Source organism: Anser anser, assembly GCF_964211835.1.
Source record: "Anser anser genome assembly, chromosome: 4".
NCBI lineage: Eukaryota > Metazoa > Chordata > Aves > Anseriformes > Anatidae > Anser > Anser anser.
The window spans coordinates 15,271,170-15,293,428 of NC_139724.1; the positions used below are offsets into that span (position 1 = coordinate 15,271,170).

The 22,259-nt window shown below is 46.1% G+C and overlaps 1 long non-coding RNA gene across 1 annotated transcript in view; it reads right to left on the reverse strand.

Moving 5' to 3' along the window:
* Window positions 1–22,259, reverse strand: part of LOC310898159 — a 56,035-nt gene that overhangs the window by 31,018 nt on the left and 2,758 nt on the right. Inside the window, exon 4 of the long non-coding RNA XR_014583022.1 lies at window positions 12,756–13,055. This is a non-coding gene — a long non-coding RNA (uncharacterized lncRNA). The remainder of the gene's footprint in view (window positions 1–12,755; window positions 13,056–22,259) is intronic.

A 22,259-nucleotide genomic window follows, 5' to 3' on the forward strand; every position in this document is an offset into this window, starting at 1 on the left:
CGTTCCTAGTGTTTGTGGAAGCTGCTGGAAGAAGACAGCCCGTTGCCTCTGCATAAAACCAAGCGATAGCGTATTCCTCCCCAAACCGCCTCATCTCCAAATGAGATCAGATTGTTCAGGCTCTCGTATGGTGTGGCCTGGATTTTGCAACTGCAATGCATCAGGAGATAATCACGAGTTAATACAGAGCAATGGTAATGAACAATAAAGAACGCTTTATATAGTTTTATAATCATCATACGGCACCATTATTCCCAAATGCACCCATAAATCTGTCAAAGGAAGCAGCTCTACAGCAGAGACACTTTAATATGTATTTAAAAAACGGGATAAAAGTCGTATCAATCCTTGGCAGACCTAATTTAGCATCACACAACATTTATCATAATCCCAGCAGCGTTAAACTAGATGCCCACTGCACCACAAGCTCCTTTATTGCAGGCCAAAGACAACCGGCACGCTGCACAGACGAGGGCTTGTGAAGGGAAATAAGGCACCCAACACCTCCCTCTGGGCCACAAACCCTGCTAAAGAAAGCTAACGGAGGTCCAGACGCTGCTGGGATTTCCAAAGGACAAAGCCCTAACAAAGCCATTTTAACAAATTAAGGGGAAGCCTGAATGTGGCCCCGGTGGCAAAGGCAGGTGGTACACAAAGAATTTGGCTGCCACCTGGCAAAGTGCTTGCGGTACCATCCAGTGGCGATCACACACACTTGGGGGAAGTTGGATCCAAGATGCGTTTCCCAGCCAAGGCTTTCATAAAAGAGTAAGTGCAGCGCTCACTGTCGGAGAAATTGTAGAGCTGAGAGCTCGGGTTTCCCAAATTAGGCTGTGGAGAGGTGGTTGAAAATTTCCTTACAAGCTCTTACTTGAGAAAAAATCAGCCTCGCAGCTAATCAGATGCTCACATGCACACACACACGGGTCTGTTTTCAGTGAAAAGCTCTGATTTCTCATCTCAGAAGCAGCAAAAAGAAAAGAGCACAGTGCTTCATGGAAAACACATCCCCAGAAGGAAACCAGAAAAGCAGAGCCCTCGAGTCCCACTTCCACCAGGCCCTGAGGAGGCGTTTGGGGATGGAGATATTTGGCCTTTTGCCTGCCTTGGGATCCTGTATGTTTCCCACAGACTGCAACATCACCTACCTGGGACTTGTTGAGTCATTTCTCCCACTTCTCGTGCCATATACTGAAGGCATGCACAGCATATACAGTGTGCACGAACGCCAAGGCGCTGTGTCACATTTGCAAACATCATTGTGATTTTCACCCCTCCAGCTTGCACCCCTCCTGGCCATCATAATAATCACAGCCATTCCTCCACTTCTCCAGGCTCCCAACCCACAGAAACCCTTATTCTGACTTTCCAGATCAATCCTTGCTTATATTTTTTTAGGATTATTTGCAAACACTGCTGTCTGCTGCTTAAACATCCAAGATACTTCTCGCTAAATATTTTCGCTCCTCGGTTTGTGACCAGAGTCAGAAACCTGGGGTTATTTTTAGCATTTCTCCAAGAGCTGTATGCATTCAGCAGGCTGAGCAACCTTCAGAAGAGTGATGGAAGTGGAGAACTGGAAGGAACCAAGCCCAGCTTTAAAAATGGAAACCAAAAAAACTGCTAGCACTGCTGCAGGCAATCCAAAAGGCATGCCTGAGCTGCTTCTAATCATATCAGCCCTGCTCCCCAGCGGGAGGCGAGGGAGGAAGCGTGACACAAAACTGACAAACATACCTTTTATTTCGCATCAGCCAGACTACCATGCTGAGAGACGTGATTCCAGCTTTTCTTAGGAAAGCTCGTTCCGGCCTATTGGGAGCATCATTTCTGCAACCCATCAGTGTGATCCCAATTAGAGAGAGCAGCTGAAGCCGGCAACAAGCCCCTCACCAGGGCCGGATCCTGCACCGCAGCCTGCAAACACATTTTGCAGTGCTGTCGCTGTCTCAGCTGGCAATGCATTACCCAAACCTGCCCGCTGGCCCAAATCCAGATTAAGCAAGCCCACGTGTTGCATGGGGATGTCTGCAGGTACCCCACCACCGGCAGCTGGGAGGGACGCTTTCCAGGAAGGGCCACCTCGCTGCAACTCTTCATCCCCGCATGCATTAACAGCCTCACCTTTACAAGACAAAAGGGCACTTTGTCAAGACGGACTAAGTTAGCTGCTTGATCGTTTAATTACCCTTGCTTAATTATTACGGCTTGGATCGCAGAGCTATTGATTTTTCAGAAAGGCTCTCCAGACCTTTCACTGGACTCTACCTCAAAGTGAACTAAAAAGTGTTGGGGAATGAAGTGTGCAATATAAATAATTTAAAGCAGTGTATCATCCATGGGCTACATTAAAAGAGAACGTTGGAATATGAGCTGTGGAAACATCAGTGGAGCAGATATGCTGTCAACCTTTGATTTTCCTACAAGCAAATGTTGTGGATTTCTTTAATGGCCCAGCAAACAGATATCAGAATCTCAGCTATTGTTAAAAAAAAAAAAAGTTTCTTAGGATTCTGGAACAAAATGTGAAAACAAATATCACCAAAATTCAAACACAAGTACAAAATAAAATAAGATCCAAAGATAGAGAACCATTATTTTGAAAAAGAAACCAAGGTTGTTAGGACAAACCTATCATTTTTCAGTCTACTTCTGACCATTTGAGGTCTGCACTGCAAGTACATCGTTACGAAGGCAACCCAGTGCCTCCCAAGTTCATCAGTTGGTCAAGAAGCTAAAGTCCAAACAAATTTAGCAGAATGGACAGGAAGGGGCAAGATCTTGAGAACACAGCAATGAAAATTCTATAAATCCCTTTCCTGCGATATTTTGTAAAGACTCTTACTACTCTTAAAAATAACTTTGTCACCAAAGGACTCAGCAATGGAATTATGGCATGCCAACAGAAATTACAGCCTGTCAACAGAAGCAAAAACCCTAAGACAAGAAAAGACATTGTAGCAACCTACGGCAGTGGGATATAGCCAAGATGGTTTAATATCGGGAAGTAGGTGGTGCACTGCACCCTTTGAGTCAAAATCAATGGGCCTCAGTTTAGTGATCTGCCCAGAAAGAACATAAATGATAAGGTGTATCAGCACTGGGGTTTCTAATGAATGCTGCTAGCATCACGGCAGGACTTAGGCACACTCAGTCCAGCCGAGCTTTGCAGCCTTCAGAGGGGACACAAGGGGAAAAGGATTGTGCAGTGCCACACGACAAGCCTTATACTCTTTGCTCGCTGAGATACGCAATTATATAAAAATACGGACTCACAGCAGAGAGCCAGTTTGCTTTTAAATTGCCAGTGCTCATAATGGCAAAGTCATATTTGAAAATGTTAAATGAATGACACCTGTGAGTTTAGAAATAGGGAGAGAAAAAAAAAAAGATCTGGGTTTGGTGGTTGCAGGGTTTTTCTATACTTTCTCAGCTCCTCATTCTGAGAGAAGAATCCCTTAACAGCGTGGAGCTGGGACAGGGGCGAGTCAGGCTGGGTGTTAGGAAAAGGTTCTTCACCCAGAGGGTGGTTGGGCACTGGGACAGGCTCCCCAGGAAAGTGGTCCCAGCACTGAGCCAGTCAGAGCTCAAGAAGCATTTGGACAACACTCTCAGACATGTGGTTTGGTTTTGGGTGGTCCTGTGCGGATCCAGGAGCTGGACTCGGTGATCCTGGTGGGTCCCTTCCAACTCAGGACATTCCCTGATTCTATGATTCAAAACTCTTTTTGTACAACATGAAAACTCACCGAAAATTGGAGCCTGCTCCCTTCAGCACAACTCTGCGTCCAGATGCAAAAGTGAGCGACCTCCCGGCTCTTCGGATCTGCAGACCCCTGCTCTTCAAGCCTGCAGCTGAGGAGCAAGTGGCGATATTCACGGAAGGCCAGAGTCTCCTCTAGTGGAATTATAGGAATTTACAGCTCCCTGGTTTGCCACACATTTGGGGGGAAAATTGCTTTGGCCTCGATCTAACTCCCAAGTAATTTCAAACAGGAATTAGGGATCCCTAAACATGGCAGAGTGAGAGGCTCAAACACAAGTGGAGCAGGGAACTAACTGGAGGAACACCTTCGAGCAGACTGGTCCCTCCTGTACCCATTGCCATGCTGCCCTCGTCGCCCAGGACAGCCCAACAGCCCTAGTCACGTCCTAGAGAAAAGCAGGGGGTTGGAGTTTGGCATTGCCTTCCCAAAGGCACACACTGCGCAAGGGACAAACTCAGTGCTGAGAAGCCACAAAGGGCCCAGCAAGGCAAGCAGGGGAAGAGAGGATGGAGTGTCCCACGTGGGACAGGAGAGGACCTACTCCCTAAGGAGGACCATCAAGAGAAGCAGGAAGCTGGAGAGCTGGTATGGAGCTAAGCCTTGTGCAAACTCCAGAATTTCAATATATGTTTCTCTGACTTTAATTCCTGCTGGAAATAAGGCATCCTGGGCATTTGGGATAATCGTACCAATACACGCATTTCTGTCAAGTACTAAGTGGGGGGGTATTATTGAAATCCATCTTTCAAAAAAAACCTATCAAGTGTATAATTATTTATCCTGTGCTTTGGGGAAATTAAAAATACCTACAAAGCTTTTTGAGACATACATGCTTTTTCTCCCAAAAATTTTACATAACTATGCTTTTATATTTGCTGCAGCACGTTCTGTGGAATTACTCTGAATTAAATGGTTTGATCATGGTAAAGTGATAAAAATGGTATCACAGAGCTGTAAATAATGCTAAGAGATAAGGAAAAATATAGTGGATTTCTTTCTCAATTACGGAAACTATTCCAATTTTTAAAAAGCAAAATGTTACTAATTTTTCTTTCTAAGGGAACCATAAATTTGAAACCCTGTGCTTCAAAGGGATGTATTTTTCCATAGACATTTGGGTGCAGAGTGATTGCAAAGAGCTCCTAACATATTCAGCCACCAGCCAGCACCTTCCAGACATCCTTGCTTCAGGCAGCGAGACGTGAAGTTGTAAACCAAACAGCTCCTCCACTTGGCTTCCAGTATGTGTTTCTGAGGAACTAGACATCTTCTGTCATTACAGGTGGGAAATGATTGCATCCATGCTAATTAGAACCAATTTATTATTATTATCAATTGCTATAATCAACACAAATTGGAAGCTTTCCTTCCTGCCACTCAGCCCCATCTTTTCTACCGAAACCTGCAAGGCATGCTACCTCTCTCAGTAACACGGCTCCAAAAGTAACCTCCTGCCTCCTTTGGCACATCTTACTGTCCACCTGCTCGTGGCCAGGTAGCAGGTATTCCGTGCCAAAGCCAAGCATGGCTTAAAGCATCGTTATTTTAGGTCCCTCCAGATCTAACGCATCAAAACGATCCGTATATAATCAATATAAAAGACTTAGAGATACACAAAGAGCTATGCATTTGTTTTCATCTTGGTAATACGAAAAGGAAGCTTGTGATATATAGCAAATAACTGAGTAAATTACATCCAGGAAGAATAAAGGTGGCTTGACTCCAAGATTTAGTTGTATTTGGAGTGTGTAGGATGGACTGCAAAAGGCAGTTCAGGAGAACTTGGACAGATGCGCACGCGTACATACAGACGTGAGGGTCTGGGCATGTTTACGCTTGTATTTATTTGCAATAGAAGTAAAAGAATGCACTCCAGCCCATGAAACTGTAATTGATTTGCAGGAATTAGATGAAAAGCTTCCAAACTATGGACTAGAACCATAAACGGGTCTCCGTATGCTGCAAAGCAGCCAGCAAACAGATAAAGAGGGTTTGTTACACGAATGAAAGACTTCAAACCACGAACAGAAAGGTGAAATAATACAGATATTTTTATGTCTATATTATAACACATTATATTCTCTATTTCTGTATCTGTGTATCTATATAAACAATGTAAAAAGCTCATGGTCAGTTTACTCAATGTAACTAACAGAGTTGTGGGGAGCAGAAATGAGTGCCAAACTTCATTTGGGCTGTTCTGTGCAGTGAATCCTAAAAAGCTAAACCCTAAAACTCTCCTAATTGCTCTGCTGTTTGAAGACGACAAATTAAATGACAGAGGCGACAATATTTGAGGCACGCAAAATTCCACTAGCGTCCTTCCCCATCGGCTCATAAAAAACCTTTCCTTTTCTGGGACTTCAGACACAACAGTCGCGAAATACCTGAGAACCTTCCTAAATACGGACTCTCTTCTTCACACCGAAAGCTTATCTACATCAAAAGCAAAGACTCCCAGACAGAGACGTAAGGAAAGCCAGCTAGATTTTTTAAAACTGATCTTTTGGCACCTCGTAGTCCCTACTCAGATTTCATTCATCCCTCATTTTTTTGACTCGGCCAGATAACGCGTCTCACACTCGGACTCTGGCAGACTGAGGGACATGCCTGAAAGCGGAGCACCAGTGGTGCAGGTGGCCTTTGTAGGTAGAGGTGGCTGTGTCTTGAATGCTAATTTCCGCTTTACAGCCTGCGACCGAATGCCAGAACAGACCTGTTTTCTTTTCTCTTTAGTAAGAGGGAAAACCACACATGCTCTTGCTGGAAGGAGGCCAAGCGGCGCCAAGCGTGCGGCAGGTAACTGGCAGCGAGGCAACTGGAGCTAGCACGCAGGAGACAACTTTCATGCTCTCTCGGAGCGAGCAAGGATTATGCCAAGCCCTGATGTTCCGTATGAAGGAAATGAAATCACTCAACATATTTTACAGCTCAGGGAAAAACGTTGCTTCATTTTTCCTCAAATGAGGTATTTAGCTCTGTTAGCAGGACGTTATTAGATTTATTATCATGTCAAGTCCAGGAGAGCTACCAGTTTAACTCTTAATGCAGCCAAGGCGCAGTTCGGAGGGAGGAGGAGAGAGAGCACACAATTGAAGTGGGCAGGAATTTTGTTAAAATATGTTAACAACTCTGACTGAGCCAAGCTGGTAAGGCACATTAAGAGAATGCAATTATCTCGATGGTTTGGAGGGAGATACAAGACTAGAAAATATCATTCCAGTTAGAGACCTGCATACCATTTTGCATAGCGAGGTTAACATCCAGAGAACAGAATAATGTTACAGCTCCCACCTCAAAGCAAGCAAAACTGTTTGGGGCCCGTATTTGGAGATTTGGAGATGCACACTGTTTTCAAAAATTGCTTGGGCTCTGAATTTAATGTGATTTAAATCCCTAAAGTGCACTGCATCTCCTTAGCTGTGCTGTGTTTTAAATGCTGCAGGTCCCGAGCCCAATACCTATAACTCTCGCTGAGCAGTACCTTACTCCACCACTTCCACACATTTCACTGTTATCATTTGTGTAGTAACACATAATATCCAGAAGCACATTCTGCTCACCATCACAGCTTGCCACCGCATCCATCTCGAGAGCTAGGGAGGAGGAAACAAAGGGTTTCCAATAATACCTTGCTGGTTTGCACATTTTTAAGCACAGTGTCCCACGGTACCCTTTTAGTATACCTTACAGCATCGGTGAATGCTGTGACAGGTCCTTGCATCACCATAGTAACACTGGGATTCTGTAAGGGACAAGGCTGGTAAAAAAAAAAAAAAAAAAAGAATTAAACAACAGGCTGTAGCTGAAGATTAGGAGGTGAAGGAGCCAATTTAATGCTTAAGGGAGCAAAAGCAGGAAAACGCAACACCGACAGACCCAAGTTTCCCTGGCTGCCACCAGTCACCAGCTGTTCGCCACAAGAGTTAACCAGAAGAGTTGTGTCTGATAGCATGGCTTGCACAATGCAATGCCCACGGATCCTGAGCTCCCTCACCAGTAGGAGCTGCTGTAATAGGAAAGAGGGAGCAAGGGAAAGAGGGAGCAATAGGAAAGAGGGAGCAAGGGAAGCCAAAAGCACCCAGCGCTGGCAAGGTAGCACGAAGGACAGTCTCAATTCCTGTTGCCCAGTGGCTCTGCAAGGCGCTTTCTGCCTTCGGGATGAAAAATCAGCACCACAAGTCTCCAGCACTTTACAGCCCAGTGATACAAAACCCACGGCGCCTCTTGTGCCAGCTCAGCGTGTCAGTGCACGGTGCGCTGTTTGGCAAGGTGCATCGGTCTACAGTGCACCTACAGATAGACAGATATGCAGATGCCGAGTCTGAAATGCTCAACGTGTGGCATTTAACTCAAGAAACAAAGAGAATGATCCCGCTTTTACAGACAGCTCTAAAATCATCCGCTTGCAGGACTCAGGTGCTTCGCATCCTTGAGTGTTTTCCAAAAGGCTCAGAGAGCAGATACTGGGCTGCTAACCGATCTGAAAAGCAAACATGCTAAGCACGGGGCGAGGGGAAAACAGGACTAATCAAACCCCACGAACGTGCTTGATGGTTTCCACAGCCAGGGCATCTTTCTGAGTGACAGACAATTCATCTTGCACCAGCTCCCATTGCCTAGAGATCATTTTCTTGGTTGTTTTCAGCTAAACCTACATAAACCCAAGTATTTTCGAACAGGAAACCAGATGTGATGGGGCCTGCCCCAGCCTGTGACAGCGACACGTGGGTTAATTATGATTGATGCCACGTCACTCTTCATAAAGCACCCACTTGCCACATCAGGTATTTTAATGTCATTTGTGGAGAGACGCCAGAAACCGAGGTCTGGGGTCAAGGAGAAAGGGACAGCAGTACGAAATACCCAATTAAGCTTCCCCCCCCATGCCAGGAGGAGGAAATAAAAATATGCATTAAGCACAAGCCATGCGGTGATATTTTCCTTGTGTTTTCTTGCTGCCTGTTGCCCCCAAGTGCCATTGCCACCCATGCTGAGGATGCCCTATCCAAGCTGCAGGCTGCCAGGGTTGAGCTGTGGCACCACGCGGGTAAAGCCAGGAGGGGGACGTGGGGCCACTGGGACTGCTGGGGACTGCCGAGGGCTGGGGAGCTGGTGAAAACCACAGCAAGAGAGCAAGAACTGTAGAAACAGCAGCATTTCAGGCGTGGCTTTGCTGCACTACTAATATCGCTCCTCCAGGGGCTACATGTGGATGAAGCATCTCTGCTTTCTAAAGGCAAACGCTAAGAAGTGCATATATACGTGAATCTGCGTGCAAGCATTTTTCTCACTTCTATCCAGCCATGGATATACGTGGTGCGCACCCAGGTGGAGGAAAACAGATCCCCATGCTGAAGCACTGGCTGGTTTAGGATGGAAGAAACGCCTCAGTCTGGTATTTCACCAAAAATAAGACGCAAATACCCACTTCAAATGGGTTCACCAACACATGGCGCACTTCACGTGTCTTCTAATCCCCTCAAGACCAGCTTTCAAGCCTTTTTTTTTTTTTTTCAATTTCTTTTTTCCTGATTGACAAGACCAAGTTCAGCTCCAGCCTGTGGTCTCAGGCAAGGTACATGTCTCTGCCACCCATCCGGCGAAGGGTCAGATACATCTGAGACACTGAAAACGAGCTAGTGCTGCTGTGCTGGAAAATGCTAGCAAAAATAAGAGCAAGTGAGGTGCAGGTGAGCCAGGGAGGAAAGCCTAGGCACAGCTGCCTGCTTTACCTACTCCCAGTTTTGTAGCGTTTTTGAGTTCGGTAGGGCTTCATGGGTGACAGCAGTAGCTGTCTTCTTGTGTGAGTTACATACGTGGACAAATGGTAAATGAACTGATGTGCTTCTCTTTATCTATTTTATGAGTTAGACCAACCTACTGTATTTTAATGAAAAATCAAGATAATAAAGCTCATAAATGAATAAAGGCAATAGTGTCTGCAGAGCCTGGTATTGAATGAGCTGGCTAATTTCATGTGTGAGGTTATTTATCCTCCTGTTCCAGTGTCACCTCTTTTTTTTCTCCTATTCAAACTACTGAGAGCCATTTCAAGGAATGAAGTAAAAACAAGGAGCCCTAAAATGGGTTTGCTCAGGCGTCACTGCTGGCTACAGCTCTCAGCTCAGTGCTGGGACAGAAGGAGCTATCAGACAGCCCAGAAAGCTTTTGCACATTATTTTGAAGTCATCTGCATGCCATTAAGCATAATCAGAGACCAGGTGAAGAACCCTCTTTGCTAACTCCTATGTGTCCTCAACTTGAGTTATCCAGATCACTTTAGCTATGTCCAGCAGTAGGTATCTGCAGAGCTGCTAAGGATGCCTTTTTTCATTAAAAATGGCATGCTTTGGATTTGGGGGAGTTGGATTCAAAATGGTGCGTGCGTCTGTACGGAGGAGGAAGCTCCTCAGGGTGTTCCCCCAGGTGAGACTTGATGGCTCCGCCACAGGGAGATGGGCGGCACTGGGTGAGTCTGGGGGAAGCAAGAGGGCTGTGAAGGTGCACCCAGCCTTTCCCAGCCAGCCCCTTGCACCTCTGCAAAAAAGCATGCGTGTGGGGGTGCAGGTGCCACCACATGATACTTCCTCACCTGCCCCAGCAGCACATCAGCATCTTAATTTGGGTATTTCTTCGCAAGTTCAGATGTTGGCTTGGTCTGCTGAAACTCAGCGAATAAAGAATAAAGTTCCTGTCTCAAAGTGCACCTTGTCCACGCGTTTCTCCAACTAACTTTTCAAGGCTTTTTCTCCTACCTTTGCAACCCTGATGTTCCTCTGTGGTGAAATGATCAGCACTGAAATGTGGGATCGTTTCTAGCAGATCATCTGGGTGGGGTGGGGTGGAGGGGAAATAAACAACTTTCACATTAGTTGCAGAGAAGTGCACAAATGAATTACCCGCTGTTTTCAGCCAGTCATGAATAATTCAAATTCCCCTGTGTCGGTGGATCTAATTAGTAATCATCCAAACTATTCCTGAATTATCTAGTTTAGAGTTACTCGCATAGCAACGACATTCATTTCCGATAGGATTATTAATCCATTTGCCAGTGTGAGATTGCCAGGGCAGAGGCAGTGGGAAGCCATACCATCAGTTAATGTTATTAATGTTTCTTTAACAATTAACCTATCCAGTGTTCAGGGACAAACAGCATATGTCATGCAGAGAGATATTTTTAAAGCTCTGTGGATACGTGCCATACATCCTGCTGATTCGGCCACCTTGAAACGCAAGGAGCTGTCATTAGCGAAGGCTTGACCCTGACTGTGCAAATTGCATAGGAACCGGGAGAAAATATGAAATAATAGAGTTACCTAGACCTCATAGCAATAGCCGAGGTGCAAATCCACTCCAAAAAGCAACTTTGCAAATCCGAGGCCCACTGGAGTGCTCTCCACTGATTCCCGATTGAGTGAAAGAAGGAACTTTTGTGGTTTTCCCCTATTGCTGATTTAAGAGCTCCCAAAGGCAGCCCATGTCCGGAGCTCACTCGAGAGGTCCCTTCCCACCACACCCAGCCCGTGACTCTGCGGTCAGCTCTTCTGAAAAAGAAAATGCCAGGTTAGCGTGCCTCAAAAGACAGCATAGCTGAGATGTGTGAGGAAGCTGTACATTTTAATATAATCCAGTAAATAATGAGCGTTTCATGAGCTTTCCCCCCTGTCCCAGGTACTCATAGTAAAACACCTGCTTCGACACTGCTCTGGAACTATGCGAGGTTGGGGTGAGACCTTTGCTTAGGGCAAATCATCCCCCATCTATTACTGTGGGATTTTCATATCTTATTTAGAAACATCTGGCGCTGATGCTTGTCACAGATGGGATACTGGGTTAGATGAAGCTTAGATCACACAAAAACATGTTCCCAAACTTGCTTATTTTTAAAGGGACTTTTAAAGCAAACTGATCCAGCATCCCCTTCAAATATAAGCTACCAGACAGGCAGTGCCAGCTTGCAGAAAGCTAGCAGTTTGATGTCCCATAGAGAAGCCCTTGCTCTCAGCCAAGCAGCGTTCAGGTCCCTGCGTAGCCCATTGCCACAGCCCACTTCCCTGCATAATCCAAAACTGTTGCTAAACCAAGATTCGTACAGCTAAATAGCAGGAGGGATGTGTCTGGGGGGAGCTACTAGACCTAACTCTGCCGTGGGTTGAAGCACAGTCACCAAAGGGAGTCACTCTAGAGTGCCAGCCACCATGGCTGCAGATACCAGCAACCCACTACTCTTCCTTTTATTTCACTCCCTATCATTTTAAAAGGGTTTTGAGACAAATCTCGCTTTCTTAGTCACTTTGGGGGCTTCACTGAAAACTGATGTTAGCAAGAACACCACATAAAATATCTTTAAAATCAGTAAAACCTAATGGTGGAAAGACAAAGGAGAATTGAGCCTTTACCAGCTCAGGAAAATCAAAAGACCTGTCATTAATTAGAATTGCGAATGCTTTCTCATTAGCACAATATGTTGTGCTGGAGCTGGCCATGTGGAAAAGTTCTGCATGACAGAATAGCATGGGAGAGAGCACAGCACAGCTTTTTTTTTAAAAAACAAATAAATAAATAATTTGGTGCCACCAAAGGAAAGGAATAAAGTTGTAAACATATTTCCCAAACATCAGCTAACAGCAGGAGTTTACAGTTTTTCTGCAGTGGCCAAGTATAATAAAATTGATCTGTTGACTATACAGATCCATAAAATAGTTTACACAGAGTTAGACTTATTGCCAGTTGGATCAGAAACAAAATTCTTCCTAAAGAAAGTGGCCTTGTAAGCATCCTTTTTCCATTACACATCACGGCAACTGCTGGGTAAATGAGGGCCAGGTTTCCAGAGTTCAGCACTTTGGGGTATTCTGCTTTTAAACACTGCTCGAGGAGCACGTGTAGGACAGTGGGTGAGCTGGAAAGGACTGGAAATCCCTTGGACAGTCTCCCCACAGCAGGAAATGCAGATTGTACCCATGAGCCCGGCATTGCACTTACCCTGGCAGCACTGACTGGATGCAGGGGACCTCAGACACGAGTCTGCTCTTCTCTTTTGGCAGAAGCAGCAACGGGAGATGCTCCCTCTAGCATCCCTGGGAAGGTGACAGGATGGGGAACCAGAGGCACAAACCCCTTAACCCACCACGGGCGCCAGTGCCCAGCAGCTAAGGCATGCGGCCTCCAAGTGTCGCTGTCCCCAGGCTGAAGCAGATCTTCCTGCAGATCAGACCGTGTCCCTTAGACAAACCCCACCAGGCCAGGCTTTCAACATCATCTCTGCGTGTAGCCGCTTCTGGCCTGTTATTAGGAATAAATGAAATGAATCTTAGAAAGAACTCTTTAAAAAAAAAAAAAAACGTCAATTCCAATACACAGTTCATAAACTTAACCCAGGAATCAGATCACTGCAGGTAGACACACATCTGAGCTAGGAATCAAGGAGCTTTTCTCACAAAAGCTTTGGAAAAGGAATATTTGGGCACAGAAATAGTGTTATGAAACCATCCCTGTGTGGACAGAAACACTCGTATCTCCATTGCACACATGTGGTTAAATGGCCTGCGGGCAGCCAGCACAGAGCAAAAAACTCAACCCGAGGCTCCAAAATCCCTGGCTAATGCCCTAAACACTGGAGTAGCCAACAGGCTACTGCCGGCCTCCTCCCCAATATTAGTCTCACAACTTATAAAGAAAATCAATCTATAAAGTATGCAAAACCGAAATTCATTCTTTCACTACGCAACGTATGCAAAATCCTCCCCGACACGCTGGCATTTGGTTTCAGATACGCCAAGGTTAATAGCCATAATGTAAAATCGTTATCTGCAGCCGAGTATTAATTAGGGCCCTCATGTACAATGCATTCACAATTTGCATGCAAAGAGGGCTGCAGCGCTTCTCCATGGGAGGCCGGCAGTGGGTTAGAGCTAGCAGAGAGCTAGAAGACTTTGGGAGAAGCCTCGCCAGATGCCCCTCTCCTGCCTCGCGTGCCGGGGAAAAAGCAGGTTTTTTGGGTCCCCTCTGTTGAATCCAGGCAGGGTTCAATCATTTGCACTGCCCTGGGGCGCAGGAGCCCTGCACGCAGCAGGGATGTGCCTCAGCACCGGCTGCTTTCACCCAACCCACACCAGGCACATTTCAAAGCCTCCTGACACTGGTTTTTGTGGCTTGAAGGGCTGTGTGGCTTTGGAACAACGCTGTTTTGATACAGAAAAAGTCTGATATATTTATTGCTGTTATTATCAGAGCGGGTCGGTCCCCAAGACTCTCAGATCATTCAGCAGAAGCCACCTGCACAAGTCTCAGAGGAGGACGGAAAACAATTTTTATGTCATTTTTGCAAGTTTTATCACTTTGAAGTGCCTCACAGCCCCACGCACAGCACTTGAACCTCCAGTCTCACAGGGCGGCTCTAGGAGAAAGCCACCAACCTCTCCCTGGGGATGAGAAACCCACCCAGCTGCAGGTCGGGAGCCCACCTCCTCCTCGCTCTCCCATTTGTGCCCCACTGGATGAGAAATGCCAGCTGGGTTTGTAGCTACCAGCTGCGGTGATGCTGCTGAGCTTGGTGTGTGACAGTGCTTTGGCTTTTAAAAATATAGGAGATGGCCGTGTGCTCACGTGTTCAGACTTTTTATTTATTTATTTTCCCAATCTGTATCTTTTCCATTCTTTAGGGGTTACGGGCTTGGGTTTCAGTGGTTGTTTTCCTTGAAAAATAAACACTTTCTAAACAACACTCGAAGTTTAAAAAAAAGAACACATTTTCCCAAACGACTGCTTTCCACATCCAAAATGGGTCCTATGTTTTTAAGCAACCACGATGCCCACCTAGATGTCTCAGTGTGCTTAGGTCTTTATAAATGCTCACTGAGGTCACAAAACCACAAGAAAAGGAGCTAGACAGGAGACTGCAAGCCCATCACATCTCCCCTCTCCTCCTAAGGCAAGCAGATCTCTGTCCCGATGGATGATACACACCACCAGGCTGAAGGACACACACATTCGTAAGACTATTAAACTCACAGATTTTCGGTAAGATTGGCAAAGAAACCTGGGAAAGGCACTCCTTCAGAAGAAAGCAGCCTTCCTTATTTTGAATCCCGGAGAAGAAATCAAGACCTCCTATCTTGGCTTTCTTCCGAACTGAGGAAGGTGCTAGCAACTTGCACGGATCCTTGGGACAGATGCTCAGGATTTGGCTGGGGTGAATTTGAGGCTCTTATTAATGTGATCCATCACCAAGCCAATGGTTAACGCATCAGTCTATTTACAGAGGCTGTTATCTTGCTGCCGAACTCCAGAAATAAACGATGGCTGAGCAACTTGCAAATTGCTGGGTACAGTCAGCGAGGCAAAAATCAATAGTCCCTCTAGAAAATTCTGTCTCTAATCAGGTCTGGATTCGATACGATGAGGACAAAAACATTTTCTTCTGGTGTTTTTCGGCTACATGCGATGGAGATTGCTCACATTAGAGCCTTGACAGCAGGGACAGGGATGCTGGCAAATGGTGCTGGCAAAGCTGGGTGCCTCTAAGCTTTGTGTGAGACCCACGGTGACTGGCCCACGAGTTTTAAGATGGAGTTTGACAGCCACAAAAGGAGGTAAGTACAGTGGAGTTGTATGCAGTCGGGGGAGTTAAATCATGACCACCCCCTTGCCCTATTCCCCAGCTAGCTTTTATTTTTTATCAGAGCACCGGGAAGAAAACCCAGATGTCAGGTGTATTCTACCCATTGCAGGTGCCAACAAATATTTATTCAAATGCTTTTTCTACCTCCTAATCATCACCAGAGCTCACTCCCTGGCTCCTTTTGGAGCTCCTTTTCCTCCCCAGCCCTGACCTGGTAGACAGCAAACAGTGGTGCAGCTTCAGCCAGGGCTCAGACGGCTGCGGGCTGAGATTCCAGCCAGTGAGGGCTGATGAGAAACCAGGAAAAATAAATCTCTGCCCGGAGATGCCTGCCTAGCTCATCACCGGCTGAGCAATGCCTCCCCAGGGACCTCTTTGACTTTTTAAGGATTTGTTTTATTTTTCCTTTAATAATGAGCATGCAGATGTTCCACGTTTCAAATTACTCCCATTCCCTTCTCTCTTCCCTCTGTTTTCTCTTTCGTTTCCAGCACGTTTAGGCAGGGCAAGCACTTGAGACAAAGCAAAGCTGAAGGTCGAAGGCCTCCCATCCTTGAACGCCAGGAAAAGAAAAGCGCATCCCTGCGACACTGCTCCCTTCCCCAGTGACAAATCCCTGTCCCCTTCCCCCTTTGGGCCACGACCTGCTACCATAATACAATAATACCAATGGAAAAGTCCAAAAGTGCAGTCACACTTCCCTAACGCACGTACACTTAACACTTTTTAAGGCAAAAGTTGTCAGTAATAGGAGCTTCAAAGAAGTTGCACGTCTCAATAAAAGGCCTTCCTTTTAACAGCAGCAGTTGCTGCTGGGAGCTCTGCAGTTTTTCTTTTAATTCAGCCATCATGATAAATTGCCTGAATATTCTCATTTTTATACTCAGAACCTATTCCCTATACCAAATTCCGCTCTCATTTCTACCCGGAGTAACTTGAAATAATGGACTCACCTCATTTATCTCGATAAGTTTAGAGTTGTCCAGCTAATCTTTTTGAATAAGAGCTATTGAAGCATTTTTCAGCATATATATTCTGTAAAACTGGGTTTGTCTTCAGCAATTAAATTTAAAAAAAAAAACTGTAGAGTTTGTTGTTGTTGTTGTTTTAATGGCCTGCATCGCTGCCATATTTGCAGTGTCTTGGGCTTTTGGCTGCTCAGAAGTGTTTTCATAACCCCTCCTGGTGATAAAAATAATCAATTGCGCACATCAGCAGAAAAAAAAAAAATAATAATTAAAAAAAAAAGCTTATTCAAAATCTCACGATTTCCTGGCAAATTTGGACCACAACTGGAGACAATCTACTTAACTACTTGAAATGCTATACCCTGCTTTGAAATACCTCCCTCCTCAGGCCATGTTTATAAGTCTTATTGTGTTACCTACTTAACAAAAACGAAACATGAGATTTTCCCAGCTTCATGAGAAAAAGATGCCAAGAGGACAGAGACCCCAGTAAGTCCTTAAAGAGTGAACACTGGGATTCGATATTGTGACCCAAATTCGTACTTGATTCTGTGAGTATCTGTGGGATTTACTGCCCCATAACACACTGCAAATGCATTCCAGATTTACAGACTTATTTTTCAGGGTATTTGTGAGAATATTATCCTGGGTTTGCTTTCTTTTTAATGTGTTCTCCAGCACACCCAGGAGTGCCCGCGAAGCTGCAGAGCTGCAGAAGTCTTTCCTGGAAGGAGATGATCCATCAGAGCAGACCTCTGCACTCTGCCTGAGCTTTGCAAAACTACCTGGGTCAGTGATAATTATTATCAAAGTAAATTATATTCTCTGTCATATCACATCTCAATTAACCAAGCAGCCATAATCACCTTACGTCTCGCTGGGGCCCTGAGTAGGCAGTTTGCTGTTTGCAGCTGGGAGATGAGATAGGTGCCCACGCAGCCGTGAGAAATGTCCTATTGTTTAGCTACCCTCGATCCATTTCGAAGGCGATAAATGGCCAACAGCGTACCCATTCGGCTGTTTTCTATAACCTTTCTCTCTCTACAACCTGATTATCACAGGCATTCTGCTTTCCTCCTCTGTCCATCATTTCTCCAAGCATAGGCATCATGCACCAGCTTCCAGATGTAATCTCCCACAGGTCCCCATCATGACCAATCAGCAGAGGTAAGGGAAGGCAAAGCAGAAGTTTCTGGTGCATAAAAAGCAGCTCTAGGACACGAAAGTGCCTCCCATCTCAGTGCACCTCAACTTACACCTCCACGAGCCAAGCTTCCTCTGAACACATCAAGACTGCTTCAGCGTAGTCTTGTGCCTCTTTCTGCCTGGGCTGTCGCCTGGCTTTGGGGGATCAGAGCTGCTGAAATCAAAATGTTTATAAGCAACCTGCAGCAGAAGCCCCACAGACAGCCAGTCAGCCCAATGTCATCCTTCCGCTGCTTGTAAACAATCTCCATGAGAGCAAAAATAAAAGCTAACAAATGGTAAACTTTTGTAAATACTTTTGATCATTACTCACTGGACTCATAAATCTTTCACACATTAGACAGTCAGACTAACAGGACACACAAATTTTGCTCTTAGTGCCATAAATCTCTCTCACGTTTTTTTCTATGGCCATAATAATAGAATTATTGTTGCTTTCGTTTCCTCCCCTATTCTGTGTAATTAATCTCGATGTGTTGCTGTGTACATCTAGAGACAGTACATTCCGTGTCTGCCCATTTGTATTTTCTTCAACAGCCAGTCCCATCTGAGTTAATATATTGTGTTTTATTATATATAACCACTGCCCATAACTCAGATAGAACACAACACATTTTCATTTTGTTGCCCCATTATTTTTGCAGTAAGTCGATACGATATGAGGTGAAGCGTGCCTTGCTCAGCACTTATTGATCTGTCTGTTTGCTCATTGCTTACATCAAAACACCACTTGTCAGCTCTGGCTCTGTTATGATTATCTTATCATGCAGGAAAAGACAGACTCAAAGACTAAATGCTAGTCGCCATCCAAGGTCAGCTGATGGCAAAAACCAGCCCAAAGGGTTTTCAGCTAGGCCGAGATAAGTAACTAGCACCTCAGGATCAAGTCTCCTTCTTATTAAAGGTGCCTTTACAATGCAGTTGGGAAGAGTGATTCAAGCAGCTCCAGCCAGTCCTTGCAGCTCAATGTAAGGGTGATGACAGAGGCACAGTACCCAACACTGACAGAGATCCTATGGAGCATAAATGAGGGGCTGTCTTCATTTTTCGGTAGAGAAAGGAGCTATGCGTGTTCTTCAAGCTCATCCATCTTGCTATAAGCAACGCCAGCCTCATGGGAGATTGCAGTGAAGCAGAGGTGCTGTGCATTAGTTGGGGCTTTTTCCTTCAATAAGCGCCCTGCGCACTGGAAAACCACAGCCCCGCTTGGCATGGAGGACATTTCACCAAGTTGTCTGTCATTGTGGCACGTCAATATCACTTTGGACTGAGACCAAATGTCCAACATTATGTCACCTCTGGCAAAGTGGCTGCATACTCAATGCACCAAGATAGCATTTGGAGCTCATCCATCTAGCCCTGACCTCATACGATGCCACATCAGCAACAAAAAATCACTGCACCCTCTTCCCTCTGTTTCTAAATGATATGCTTTCCCTCTCCTGCAGACCGCTGCTCTTAAGTTGTTAAGGAGCTTTGAAAAATATGTTTGGAAAGGCATCTCTGCTCTTTCAGAGCATGCAGCAGGGCAGTGCCTGAATAAATGAATTTGATTAGTGAACCCCTGCTTAAAGGATCAATCACTTTGCCTTTGGAAAGACGAGTCGTGGAGAGACATATGCCAGCAGCCAACCTGCTGATGTGTTTTGGAGTTTGTCAGCATGGGGGCAGGCAGGGCTGTGAGTGACAGCAGGACCTCTTTGGGGTTTGGGTCATGCTGCCTTGAAAATCTGGACAGAAGAGATCAAGATTTATGGCTGGATTACTGATCAAATGAAATAATGGAGCTGCCCAGCTCAAGAACAGCAAAGGGGCACTAGCATCCTCCAGCGTTCTGCTTTTCTACTGCATGGGCGTCACAGTTTTAAGCATGCGGCTTTCCAGTGCTGGGGTGGGTAGACAGGGGTGAGCCTTCGGTGGAGGAGCCTTGTCTCTCTAGGCTTTAGAGCCTCTGCAGAGAGCCCTTGCCTACAAGGTGATCCAGAGGAAGCGAGGAACCTAAATATCCCCCACCAGAAGCACCCTGGGGTGCTGTGCCGGGGCTGGCTGCTTTGTGCTCCAAACCTAGGCAGCCCACAGCACGCCGCCTGTAAGCGGGGCACGCCATCCAGGGGGAGGCTTCCTGCAGAAAAGGCTGATGCAATTATACCAGGGTTTTTAAGAACTTCCACTGAACGTTGCTACCTTTTCTGGACTTCAAGAAAGTAATTACGTGGCTGGCTTCAGTAGCAGGGTCAGTTGCACCACCTGGGTCAAAGGGCTGGCAAACAGCAGCGCACCAGGGAGGAAGAGTGGGAAAGGGAATTTCTTAAACTGACCTCTTTGCCAAAGACAAGCACGATCACCTCTCACGATGCTCTTTAAGCACCTCAGAAGATTCAGGCTCTCCCATATATTGCAGAGAAGCACTTGCTGTGCTTACACCGAGCAGGAGCATCTCCTTCCCCAAAGGCATGTCGTAACACATTAGTCTTCATCCCTCAACACAAACCTGAATGATGAGGAGGAATGCAAATGCAGGCATCTACATTTGAAGCCTCTTCTGACCTGTGCTTAGCTGGGCATAAACAGACTGATCTAAGGGAAGAGCAGAGCATCTCCTCTCCATTCGCCTGCTCCAGTGCCAGAACCCAGGGAACTAATCGCCAGGGTCAGAGGTTTTTGGGTCAGGCGAGAGCTCTTTTTTCTTTGTCAAGGCACCTCTTTTCAATGAGGCATGTGCCTGTTTCTGTCTCTTTAGCAGCTGCTAAACTAGCAGGAGAGTGCCAAAAATGCAGTGCTGTGCTCCTTCAGGCTCCCTCTGGGCTCCTGGCCCTGGGACAAGCCCAGAGCTGCCCACGTGTTTTCTCTTGCTGTCAAAACCCAGTAGTTTTGTTCCTCCATTTGATGTTCCTGGCAAGACGGCATTGCTATTAACTGCAGCAAGTGTGGCTGGAGAAATCTTTTTGTTCCTTTTTCCCCTCTCATGCACAGGCTTTCGGAGGAAAAAGAGAATTATTCCCATCATGATGCTCCTTTTCATTTCTAAGATTTACTGACATTTACTTGGGAACCGAGCAATCATTTTCTCTCAGCAGTCGATTTAATGCTGGTGGGAGCGAGTGCCAGACAGGAGCCCGTGCCAACACCTCCGCTATCATTTCAAGTCCAAGGAGCTTGATATTGATGCCTGGGAAAGACTCCTCAGCTCCAGCCACGCATCTGCTCACCGAGGGTTCAAGCGCTTGGAGAAAAGAAGAATGAGCATTTTGCCCAGCAGGAGGCAGGGACCCACTGGCTAAAAGAACACGGTCACTTCTTCCTCTGCACGCTGCCTGGCCCTGTGCCGGTTAGCAAGCTCCTTCCGTCTCCCTACCGTGTTTTTGCTCAAGAGGAAGACACGAATGCACCCTTCTGAAAGTTAGGCGGCACATACATTGTTTTTTTTCCCTGCTGAGCGTTAATGGTGACAAATACTGCTGTAATGAAGCGGAACTTCCTGTTACTTCAGCCTGGCTCATCATCGTATCACCGCAGCGAGGAAGCAGAACGGCCTGCACGTGCCACGTCTTAAAGACCCAACAGCTAGAGGCCACAGTATGGAGAAATTAATAAGATGTTTAGAGTAGTACGATTAGATTTGCATTGTCTTTGTAAGAGGCGCCAGCGAGGGCTTCCTCTCCAAGGTCAGATGCTTGAAAATTAGGAGCAGCCCTGTTTTAGCAAGGTTGCTCAGTGGGAGCAGTGAGGAGTGGCCACCCTATCGGTCTTACCGCAGTGGTGGCAAGGTGCAGAGAAGGTGAAAACCCCTCCACAGCACCAGCGCATCACCCACTGCCAAATCATCCTTGGTCCAGTGCTTTGGAGGCAGAGGTTGAGATCGAGTGCTGATGCCTAGCTCCACCAGCAGGCGTGCAAGGAGGCTGCCAAGCAGCACAACACAGCGGGGCGGCAAACCCTTGTGCACTCTACCACACACCTCTTTTTTTGCCAGCTCTTCTCTGTCAAACAACAACTGGAAGGCTTTCCGGAACAGCAAGGACTGTGACTGGACCTTCGTGATGGCTGGGGGACACAAAGAGAGCATAACCACTACCTGGGCCTCCATGCATGACAGACATCTGGTCAGAGGCTGCGCGGACCACAATTTCTTGTGTTTCATTCAGCAAAACAGCTCTAAACTAACCGATTCCTGGTTGCACAGCGCCAGCACCCTGGAACTCAACAGGCCAGATAAACGCAGACCCAAATTATTTCTGGTAACATGCTTATAAAGAGGAACTGAAAAGCATTTCCATGCTCTGCATGGCTTGCATTACCATTTTTGTTTTGTTTTGTTTTTTAATGTAATCCAATACATTACAGCCAAATCTGATGAGGAAATAGCTCACCACAGTCCCCAAAGGATTGTTTTCATGTGGTCCCTGATTTACGAGTGTCTAATTTCACTTTCATGTGCTGGATTTCTGACTGTAGCTTACCCACACCCAAGTTTCAGCCCACGAGCCAGGCACTGCTGGCACTGACCAGGGGGGGTGAGCACCCTTCCCTCGCCTGCTCTGGGGCCTGATCCTGCCTTTTTAGAGCAAAACCCCCTTGAGGTTCATGGAACCCTATGCTTTATGTTGCTGCACACTCAGTTCTCCTACCACATCTCTCCTTAAATATCCTAGCTTCTGCTTTTGAGTTTCGCATTTTCCACAGTCCTTTTTC